The following is a 12,039-nucleotide window of genomic DNA, read 5'->3' as shown; positions in this document are numbered from 1 at the left end:
GGGTCAGATAAAACATCAGCACTACCAACTTTGGGAAAAAATATTTGTCAAGATACTGTTGGACAGAACAGTGCTTTTGGATATTTTCAGAGCTTGATGAAATTATTAAGTCAGAGCATCAAACCGATAAACATTGTTGTATGCTGGTCCACACGGAGGTTGCCTCTGGGCCGCCAATTGAATTGGGTTGGCTTAAGGGATGACAAGTTGGATGAATAGTTAAAATTTGTCATTTAATGTCCAGTCATAAGGATTAATGTGTACGCAGATGTGGGTGTCATCAACATAGCGGTGGCACATCATACCTTTCAACCTTCCCATTTTTCCCAGGATTCTCACATATTTTTTACAGTCCCCTCCGGCAAAGCAGGTGGTACTATGTAGAAAATTAGCATTAACAGTGACAGGAAGTCAAGGCACCCACCAATAAAACAAGAAGAGGAAGAACAGCAGCTTGAGGTGACCAGGACGGATGATGCATTGCTCAACGGAGTATTTCACTGGAATATTCCCCTAAAGCAGGGGTTTTCAATTAGATTTCAAAGAGGTCTAGTTAGAGAAAATTTCCTGAAGCAAAGGTCCGGAACATCAAAACGACGAACTTGCGTTATCATTCAGTACTATAACCTATAGTTGTATCAACACATGTTTTTAGTCAACAACGGACTGTCAAATCAAATAATATTTCAGTCAGTTTTCACATCAAACTGGAGGGATAATAAATAATAACTATTCAAATAATAAATTCTAAATTTAAGTAAACTAAAGTGCCTAATTTTTAGAAAAAATGTAATAAAAAGTGTAGCTTGAAGTGATGAAGTGTAGTCTTAACCAATTTTATAATAAACACACAAATGAACAGCTGTAATGCCTCCTCTTCTCTTTCATTTCCTCTTACAGAGCTACCACTTTCCTACTTTCTGTTGTTCAGTGAGAAACGTGAGCTCCAGCTAGCGTATTGGAGATCTATGAGATATTCTGGTTTTGAACTGCCCGTGGGAGGAATGTACATGTAAAAATCCGTACATTCTTGATTAAAAGTCATGTGAAATCTCTTTTATCTTTCGTCTCCTCAATTCGGGTGTGTTTCCAAAACGTCTCTGGTGAATCTCGCGGACTCGACTCGCAAGCCTCGGTATGCACAGATTTGATTGGCTGAGCAGCGTCACATGAGACGATTAGAGCACATGCGATTGGTCTGTGAGTTTCCTGGTCCTCTAGACCAGTACAGTAAATGCTAGAAAAGCTGCGCGGGTTAAAATAGAAACGCTCCGTCACGAGGTAGTAAGTCTCAACAATAAATGGGCTGTAGGTCGGCGGTCCGGAGAGGACAGCGGCTGGGTCCGGATCCGGACCGCGGTCCGCCTATTAGTGACCTCTGCCCTAAAGAGAGATAGGTGCAATGTGGGAAAACAATTGACGATGGGCAGGTAAAGACTAAAACCTAAAGTAATTGTTCTGCATGAATTATGATTATTGACAAGTTAGTACTTTATTAAATTAATAAATTAGAGACCAATGTAGACTGTAGGATTTGAGGAATGAAATCAACAGAATAAATATTAGGCCTATGCTAGTGTTAAGCTATATATGAAATAATTAGGGCTAAGGGCTAAGGATTTACATAGTCAAATCAGAATTGTCAAGTCCTGCCTATAGTCGACTGACAGTCGAATCATGTGTTTTTGTGCATGGCGATTGCAAGCCGGGGGGGAATAACACACGGTGGCTCCGCTTTAATCTTATTCATTTAACTTAAACTGTACATTTCCAGCTAAAATGAACTTTTGAAGACTCTCTCTCTCTCTCACCTGTCCTTCACTGGTCTTGTGCAGAGTTTTGCATGCTTGCCGTGGTGCCGACAACTGCATGCACGTCATGGTTCCTCACGGGTCTACCTCAAGTAGGCGGCTGTTTAAAATTGATAATATATTATATTCTTGGTGTGGTTCCTCAAAAGTGATAAATTATCCAAAAGTCTCGCGAGGTACGGACAACTCTGCACAACACCAGTGAAGCTGAGGTTCTGTCTCTTCAGCAAGTGTTCCTCTTCTGCCACTACACACGTCTACACAGGATAAGGGTTACGCACTTTAAAAATCTTTATTGAAAGTTTTTTTCTTTTTACATGTTTATTTACAGCATTAAACATTGAAATGTGTATTGTAATAGGCTGTATATTAACTTATTGGGAGAAAACTGGTAGTTCTATGTAAAATCAAATGTTGAGCACCCCCATATCGCCAAAATGGCATGATCCTTGTTTCACTGTTGGCTTCATACTCAGGTGACACACCGTTTGAGATCTAAAATCCCCGTGATTCAACCAATGCAAACCATATCAAAACACAATCACCACAGCGGGTACAATCATCACCTCTGTCAGACCACGCAGTACAATCAAAATTGACGCGACTCACCTCTGAAGCCTCATAGTAATCCACAATCGATTATATTCCAACAAAAATGGTCTTGTTACATTATCAAAGGTCCAGATGATCCATCCATCCATCCATCGTCAACTGCTTATCCTGCGTACAGGGTCGCGGGGTGGCTGGAACCAATCCCAGCTGACTTTGGGCGAAAGGCGGGGTACACCCCGGACAGGTCGCCAGTCCATCGCAGGGCCCAGATGATCAATCCAGTAAAAATATTTACTCCAAAACATATTATTCCATCAATAAATCCCCAGGGACTGCTACCGCATCGTTTCATATTTGCCGGCAGACGTATGTCATTATAACCGTAATAACTCCGATTTGAATGTAAACAACTACGATAGCTTGTATTCAAATTAGCCGCTGAACTCTGACCTTTCGAGTGACACCAAATCCGACCAAACAGGAGCTCACATGTCCCTTTCACAGTCTACAATAGCTAATGAGAGCCTGCGCTGTAAGGAAGTTATTTCGTGGGTAGGCCAAGGGTAGTATGAAATTTAAACTAGGACTAGGTAAGGCTTAAGCTTAAGTCCCAGCTACAGTTGTCTGCATGCATTTGTTAGCAAGCATTTTCAAGTGGAAATGAAAAATAGATTAGTTTTAGTGTGGTTTAAACTATTAATCAATTCCAGTAGCACTTATCTTTCAGAGAAGCCCCAAACCATGCACATACTCCCAATGGTTCAAGAACTTCATTCAATTTACTTTATGCCTTGAATGGCATTTTGCATGAATTTTACAGGAATGTTAAGAGGTTAACATTGTACTTATATTTATTGGGAGTGCGGGGGGCATTTTTGAAAAACAGCCATTTTAATAGACCTCTTTGATGGTGCGAGATGTGGTTGCTAGGGGATCTCTGATGCAAACAAAAATCCTTTATGACGCAAGAATTAACCTTGTTAGATGACTGTACAACACTAGTGTATGACTCAGCTGGTTAAGCCCGGCTGCTGCCCGTGGCCCCCACTGAGTTAGAGGAGTCAGTCAGCCGCAGACAAAAAATCAAAAGGTTAGTTGGTCTGTTTCTCACTGATGCTGGTCAAGTAGGGGTTTAATCACGTGCAAGTTGAGCATGTTTATTAAATTCCAAGGAAGGAAAGAACTGAATTGTATGAGAGAAAACTGTCAGTGTCAATTGTTACTGTATTTTTCCAGTGTCCTTCTCTTCTCGTCAGCTCACTACTTTCCAGTGTTTAATAAAGCCATAAAAAGCTGCCAAAATACTTGAAGGGTGTATTTCGTTTTCCAGGGGATACATGTATAAATTTTAGAGTAGCTTAAATAATTTAAAAAAAATCAAAATTATGATTTGTTTTAGAAATATATATTACCTATTGAGTCACCTCTAACACCTCAAGACTACAAACTAGTTAGCAAGTGAAAAGACTAAGTAGTTAGCTAAAAATAATGGATACATGGTTGAAATAGATGGCAAAGGTAATTAACTGTTCAAATAATTAAGATAAACAGTTTAGCTAAATGTAATGGAGAAACAGTTGAAAATATTAACTTAAAAGTATGTTAAAAATATAGATTATGGCAACAAAGCTATAAGCTGATGCACTGCAAACCATACACGTTTATATAATGAAGAGTTAAATAACATAAATTATAAATGGCACTGGCGTTTGTGCTTGAGTAGATTCAAATACTATGATTATAGACTTAAGATTTAGTTTGTTACTGTAATACAACAGTTACTTACTAAGTTCATACAAAGTTTGTTTTAATGCTTTAATAATAAAAAATAAAAAAATTGAAGAGGTTTAAATCTGATCTGATCTTGTAATAATAGGAAGCTTCCATATAGTCCTTGGTGACAATTATGCTTCAATGTCCCAAGTAATGTTGCACAATCTAATTCTGACTTCACACTGAAAATTTTGGGAACACTTTACAATGTGGTTTCCATGACATTTTATGATTAATACTGAGTGTATTGATGTCATAATCTGAAAGTCATACAGTATAGCCCATGGTTATTATGGAAATACTTGATGATTTCACTGTGTACTCACCCTTAGTGTTGCTCCAATATTGTATGGAGGACCAATCCTGACACAGGCAGAAATAAATACAGAAATAAATAAATGCTCAATAAATAAATAAGCATCCAATTAAATACACAAAAAATAAAGTAAATAAATAAATGTAGGTAGTAATTCAATTATACAAGGAGACATAAATGTATATATTTTAATTACTGCCTTTACTTATTCACCTTTGTTATGACACTACCAGCAATGTCTTCCTTCTCTTTTCATGTGGACACTCTGACCTACAGATTTTTCAATTAGTGACTTATACGTACACAGAACTGCAAAGTGAGCTGTTGTTTCTGGAGTGCACTCCTATTCGAGTATTTACGGTAAATGCTCCCACATGGAGCAGCTCGTTGCTCTGCTGTTTTCAGCTGCTGTTTCAACAAAAACGCAACAGTTACCATTAAGTTTGCTATTAAGCCGTGTTTTATGTGTGGTGGTGAAGTCAATTTAAAGTTTTAAGTTACTGCACTTAACCAGTCGAAATTATTTAATGAAGGCTAACGTTAGTTACTGTACACAGAAAACACAAGAGGAGGCATGCGGAGAACATAACCATATTCCTCAGAGGAAAAGAAGGAGGAGAAGGAGGGCAACAAATAACCCCCAAACAATAAAATAAATTCCTTTTATATTTCCCTGCCTTGTTGTTTATGTGTACATACAGAGGAAGAATGTGAGAACAGCACACATTTCATCATTACTGTGTGTTAGAGCATGGGAGAACAGTGGATACTTTTAATACAGCCCACACCCCTAATACTGTGTAACTATAACAAGTAGAGAACAGAAGAAAAAGATGTTCTTTCTTTACAACTGTCTGCATAGCTTATTCATATTGTGTAATGAATGAAAATAAATAGGCCTACTAGGCTCCTCTCTACTTTGACATTTAAGATTAGCTGGTTTGATCCACCTTCATACACATGTGACATTACTGTACAACTTGAGAAAGGTGAGTTGTTTTCTGCTCCAGCCTGCCTAAAAGAAAAGCGTTTTTGGGATTAAATGGACTTTATTAGCTGCTGCAGTGCAGGATGACCTCAGAACAGACCCATTTCTCACCTTATTATTCTAAATCATGCAACAAAGAAGAAGAAATGCATAATAAATCCTGGGACAAAATCTGTCCACAAATACTGTACAGCATGTAGTCTGATGAACAAGACTTGTGTTATAGCTGACTTGGGCAGTGAAATGTTTATTTTTTTAATTCATGTGGTCATAGTTGTCCACAACTCAAATCATAATTTAAGAAGAAATGTTTTATACCACCTCAAGAAGGCTTCCTATCAGAAAGGTAGGAAGGTATTTCAAATGTACAACTGCAGTACTTAAATCTAAGTAAAGTAATTTCCCTGACATTTTTGTGTTACTTTACTTTTAATAGACGCATGTAACAGGTTTTATACTTCCTGTGAGTATAATCCAATCAATCTTATTTTCATACTGTATATCCGTTGTGTAATTTGATAAATTGTGTTGTATGTCGTGCTCGCATCTCAGAGAAGACTCTGACTGCAACATGCGTCTTTGTAAAGAGAGAAACGGACAGAAAAAGCCTCTAACTCTGCCTGTCAGCTCGCTCTGCTCCGTTAAAACTGAATTTACCATACAGAATTGAATACGAGTGCACTCCAGATTTAGCTGCAGCCAGCTGACCGTGTGCTTCTCCCTATACCGCAGTTCTGTGTCCATGCATGCAGCAAACTGAAAGCACTGTCTGTCGGAGCGTCTACGTGAAAAGAGAAGGAAGACATGGCTGGTAGTGTCTTCAGAGTTGTTAAACACCTCAGCGCACTGAAGGAAGCCATCTGACTGTGTGAGGAGCAAGATCGTTGATGTGTGCAAGCAGAGAAGGCCTAGAGCTCTCCTGTCTGACTGGTCCACCAATAGCAGAGAAGATGACCCCTTGAGACACAGCCCCTCCTCATTTGCATAATGAGGCAGAAATGCATACAGAAATGTAAAAAGGACAGGCAGAAATAAATACCATGGGTGAAAATAAATAAGGTAAAAAAATACAAAGGAAGAATAAAACAGACAAAAAATATTAAAACACACACATAAATAAATACATAAAAAATTAGTAATTAATAAAGTTGAAGATTATAATGAAGAATAAATAAATAAGGTAATTATAACAAAGGTGAATAAGTAAAGGCACTAATTAAAATATACATTTATGTCTCCTTGTATAATTTAATTACTACCTACGTTTATTTATTTACTTTATTTTTTTGTGTATTTAATTGGATGCTTATTTATTTATTGAGCAGTTATTTATTTCTGCCTGTGTCAGGATCGGTCCACCATAATATTGACCACAAAAGTCAATTAATTTAACTGGATCTGTGGTATGACATAATTATATAATATTCAACACACATACTGCTAGAGATGCCCTTGTTCTATCATTGGTATATGGGTGACCTGTAGAGAGACATTGTGAGAATTATGTTATGAGTATTAGGGCCAGATTTCTAGTCCTTCCTCCGAGCAGCTGAGCCCAAGAGCTTAAAGCCCCCCTCCAGTGTATTTTGACATTTCTATGATATTTCATATTTTTTTGAGTCATTTCCTTATATTGTTGATTACCCACATAGTTTGCCAAATATTTTTTGACAACTGGCTAAATTATGTGCTCAAAGTTAGTTGTTAAACCGGGGTTGTGACGTATGACTATAGTAATTCCATAAGTCATACGTCATTCTCCAAGCTTGCGCAGGCGCACTGTCATGCCTCGTTAAAAACTGTCACGCCGTCACGCCTCGTTAAGTCAGAGCATCAAACCGATAAACATCGCTGTGAGCTAGCTAACCAATTTATCATGTATTTTACTTAGAACTTACAGTAGGTATGTCTCTCTGTGTCTGATTGTTGGTTTGTCTTTCTAGTTTAGTTAGCTAAGTTAACTAAGTTGTAGTTAGCTAGCCTAGTTATTGCAGAAAGTTAGCTAACAGAGGGTCATCATTTTATTCCCCCGTCTTATATACAGTCTGACACGTTTTACCAATGCATCGGCGGTGGCAACGGTATCAGAAGTCTTTACATGCAGTTCAAGAGTAATATTTTATTCTCACATTTAATGGGATCAGTTGGCATCGTCAAGTTTGTGTTTCAGTTGTGCGGCACAAAACTTTCCATGTGTGGACAGTGAGTAGTATTTGAGTTGGCCTCCATGTCGGCCCCCTCTTTACGATAGCAGTGAAAAAACAAAGCAATCTGTGAGAGGATAAAGTCCCCTGTGTGAGAATGTTACTGGCAGGCCTTCAGAGTCATCTCTGACCTGCTGCTTCTGTCTGGCCTGGATCACCGTGTGTCAGCGTTTAGTCTGCATGTGGAGAGAGTGTGAGGACTAAGAGTGAGGGAGTAGGTGGAGTGTGTGTGAATGTGCAATTCATGCTTCAAATATGTTGAATTTAGAATAACAGTGATATATTTGTAATTTGCGTCAGACAATTGATTTGACGTCAAAAACTACATCATGATTTTTTGGGACGTACTTCCTTGTTTCTAACAGGAAGTAAAGTTACTCCCACAGAAAAGGAAATTTTTTCAAGTGCTGTGCCTTCATCAGTAAATCATTAATTTCCCACTCCAGATATAATGAAGACAAAAAGCTCATTTTGCCACAAGGGATTCTGTTGACCTCGGAATCAAGCAAGTTAATCGGAAATATTTGTGGAGCATCTTCCATTTTAGAAAAGAATCCTGGGAAACCAGTCTACTGGCAGCAAGTATGAGAGAGTTCAGTTTAGTGTCATCAAGTCAGATTACGCTGGATTTAACTATTTCTGTTCCCCTCATCACAAAAAGCAAATGTCAAAAATTCTCAAGGAAGACTACCAAGATTTAAGTATTAAGAAATTAATTAAACCACAACTGAATATGAACTGTCAGTTTACCTCCAAGTCTCTTCCTGTCACCACATACACTCATCCCCAGCCATCTGCATTGTGCAATTGTGTTTTTACCATTTTAGAAATATATTTAAAAAATGACCATTTTACATCTTAATCTCTTCATGTCTGGATTAGTGATAAGATAAAGGTCTTTTTACTTGCTCGACCCCAAAATCTATTGATCGACTCCAGACTGTCCAGAACTCAGCTGCCAGACTTTTGATCAGAACAAAGAAACATGATCACAATTAATTTCATACATTTAATTAAATAAGTAAATAAAACAGTAAAAGTTGTGTTTGTGTGTTAATAAAAAATGGAATAATAATAATAAAAAGTATAAAATGAAAGAAACATTAAAAATAAAAGTACATAAATAAAACTGTGTGTGTGGTAAAAAAAATAATTAAATATTAAAAATTTAAATAAAATAATCATATAAAACCATAAATGTGTGTGTATTAATAGATAAAAAATGAATTGATTACTTAAAAAAACACAATAAAACTTAGTATCAAATGAGAAATTTAAAAACAAAACAATTACTAAAATATGAAATAATCAAAATAATAATTTGAAAATTAGTACAATTATTTATCAGTAGTTTCCGCTGGTTGTCCTCAGTTCGTGGCATGAGGAGACACATTTTGCAGCAATTATTTGACATTTGGGCATTTCTCCTGCAAGTCTCTGTGTGTCTGATATAAATTCGAATTCGGGGTATATTTGTGAAATATTTGCAAAGTGTTTTTATCATAGTGTTTTATATTTAGGGCATGAGGTTAGAAAGTGCAGCTCTGTCTCTACCTGTCCCCTGTCACACTGGGAGCAGAGTCTCTCCTCTCCTGGTAGGCTGTGTTCACTCAGTCTGTGTGTCAACATTTTTCTTAGTTTAGTTTAGTTTATTGTGCTCTGGTAATTTGCCAGTGTGAATTCTCTTTTTAGGGTCACATAACATTGTAATTTACTTTGTGTTTTGGTTTCTTTCCAGTATTCTATCTATCTATTTTTCTTTTTGCTTGTTGATAATTTGGTTTGGTCTGTTTGAGTTGGTGTTGCTGTCCTGAGGTTGTTACTTGTTACTGCAGAGAGCCTCAGGACCAGCTGGCTGAGGGGACTCTTCTCTGGTTAGAGCTCATGGTATGTTAGGGCTTTGTGATGGTATGTCTAGTGATTTAAGTGATTGTAAAATTTAATCGATCTTTTCTGTATTTTTAGTAAGAGGGGGTATTGGCTAAGCTCTGCTCTGCACAGATTATTTGGTGTTTTTCTCTGCACCTGCAGGATGCTCTTACAGAACTCGGATCCTTCACAGATCCTTGGGCAGAGGTCTTTTATCTGTCTCAGTCTTGACTGAAAACATAAGGGGACAGAGTGTTTGCAGTCAGGCCCCCGAGGTTCTGGAACAGCCTGCTTGAGGAAATTGGCTGAGTCAGTGAACTCTTTTAAGTCCCTTCTTAAAACATACTTCTATAGGAGAGCCGTTCCTGATTTTTAGTTGATTTTAATTATTTATTTCTTTTAACTGTATTTTAATTTCTTAAGTGTTTTCTTGCTTTCATTGTCATTGTGTGCCTTGTTCTATCTGTTCTATGTGTGTTTTATTGTCTTTGCATTTGTGAAAGCACTAGTTTTGGAAATGTGCTCTAAAAATAAAGATTATTATTATTACCCTCACTCTGTGTCTCTGTCTCTAGCCCCTGCTCTCTTCTCTCAGGCCATGCTCTTTCCTTCAACTCCCCAGACCTGCCATCCTCAAGCTGTCCACTAGATGCCCTCAGACTTTCCCGTCTTTCCCCATCACCTGACTGCCCCACCCATCTACACACCTGTTCCCACTTCTCTCATCAGCCCTGCGGTTACCTGGCCTACTCCGCCCGTTCCTCACCTTCAACTCACTCCCTAATCAGCCACTCACCATTTATACTAGTTCACTTAGTTTGTTCCTTGCCAGGTCATTCCTAGTTACCATGTTGGTTTGTTTTCATTTTAGTTTACCTGTTACCCGATCCTGTATGTACCTAGCTTTGTGCCTGCCTGTAAACTAAATTAAAAAAACAAATCACTGAAGTCATCCTGATGCCTCATCTGTCTGTGTTAGGGTCCTTCCCTTGTTGCCTGGCATTACATCTGGGAACATATCCAAAGGTCTCCAGCAGATCAGACAGGTTGCAGTGTAGTCAGACTACTTAAACAACTGTATGGAGGAGCCAGAAATGTCTCTAATAATCCCCCATTGCAGATGAAAACTGTGCACACAAACCTATTGAAACATTAGGAGTGTGACCTCTTTTATATTTTTAGCCGTTACAGTTCCACCTAGTCGTTGGCTCTCTTAAGTGGCCTTGAGCCTTTATCCGAATGCATATGCCAACTCTTGTTTAACAAGAAGTGACAATAATTTTTCAATGCTTGTTAGTCAACATATTCAAGGTGGTAGGAAATTGCCACTTCCCCAATGAGGTACCTGATTCTCACAGTCTTCCTAACACACAGTACTTGGATGTGATTTTTATTAGCCGATGATCTGAGAGAAAAATGTATCTTTGTCTGCACATCCCTTTTGGCAACGATATTGTTTGTGCCACAAAATACACCACTTATGTGCCAAGTCATAAATCCAGTATGACAGTAGATTGCTGCAGTGCCAGTTGCATTCTGTTCCATGTATGGATGTTCTCCTGTGCTAGCAGGGTGATTTATTCTTCCTATAACCAGAGGCAATTGTTACTGAAACCCCATATCCGTTAGCCTTTGGTTGTTTTTTATGGGTTTCTGTTTGGAGACCACATTCGCTCCAGAACGCATTTATAGCAAGGCAAACAACAAAAAGAGCCATCATTGCAAAGGAAAAAAGTCGTACCGTGAAGTTGCTTACTGGAATATTCAGCCGTCAGTGCTATGATGATTTAAACTAAAACTCTCCAAAGCACAGGGTTTGGTTAATTGGCACGACGGGTCTTCTTGTAAAAGTTTCCAGAACACCACAGTTTTGGATATGACTGTGCTTGGTCTCTGGACCAGTATAAAGTCAAAGCTGAACTGATTCCCAGTGAAACGATCTAAAAACAAAGAGCCCAGTCAGAGGACCAATATAATAAATTATTTAAAAAAACTTTTTTGAGGCTGCATTTCAGTAGCATAAGCCAGCCTTCATTTAAAGATAATTGGAAGCTCTTTCACTTTCTTGTTCATTTCTTGGGTTGGAATAAAAACCCTGACATCAGCAGCCTTATAATTATGCTTGGTTTTACTCTTAAAACGACACATTAGAAGAAGTGGTTATGGTTGACACGTTCTGCCCTATCCTATATGCTCAAGCAGCCTTTACAAAACTTAATGGCATGCTCATTTAAATCTGCTGCATACATAATATAAAAATATGGCTTGTACTGTATGTGTGTGATGCTGAAGCCGTGCTTAACCCAATCTTCTTTGCAAAGCAATATGGTTCAAACTATAAAGGGAGCTTTTTTGGTAAAATCAATCTTACTAAGTAAGTTCAGTAACTGAGTTTCATGTGTTTCAGTGTTATACTTTCTCCAGAAGCCTTTATCATTTGTTCAGACTGTTTAAAATGTTTGAGTTCAGTGGCAGTGCAGGAAAGGATGTAATACTCAAAATGCTTCACTTTCACAGTTGAAACCA

At 38.0% G+C, this 12,039-nt stretch overlaps 1 long non-coding RNA gene across 1 annotated transcript in view; it reads left to right on the top strand.

Annotated features, from left to right (window-relative positions):
* Positions 1-10,440, top strand: part of LOC119909170 — a 31,681-nt gene extending 21,241 nt beyond the window's left edge. The window contains exon 3 of the long non-coding RNA XR_005445389.1: positions 10,089-10,440. This is a non-coding gene — a long non-coding RNA (uncharacterized LOC119909170). The remainder of the gene's footprint in view (positions 1-10,088) is intronic.
* Positions 10,441-12,039: the final 1,599 nt, after the last annotated feature.

Source organism: Micropterus salmoides, unplaced genomic scaffold, assembly GCF_014851395.1.
Source record: "Micropterus salmoides isolate LMB-PRFRI ecotype aquatic unplaced genomic scaffold, ASM1485139v1 Ms_hic_scaffold_18, whole genome shotgun sequence".
Classification (NCBI taxonomy): Eukaryota; Metazoa; Chordata; class Actinopteri; order Centrarchiformes; family Centrarchidae; genus Micropterus; species Micropterus salmoides.
This window is presented reverse-complemented; position numbering and strand designations above follow the sequence as displayed.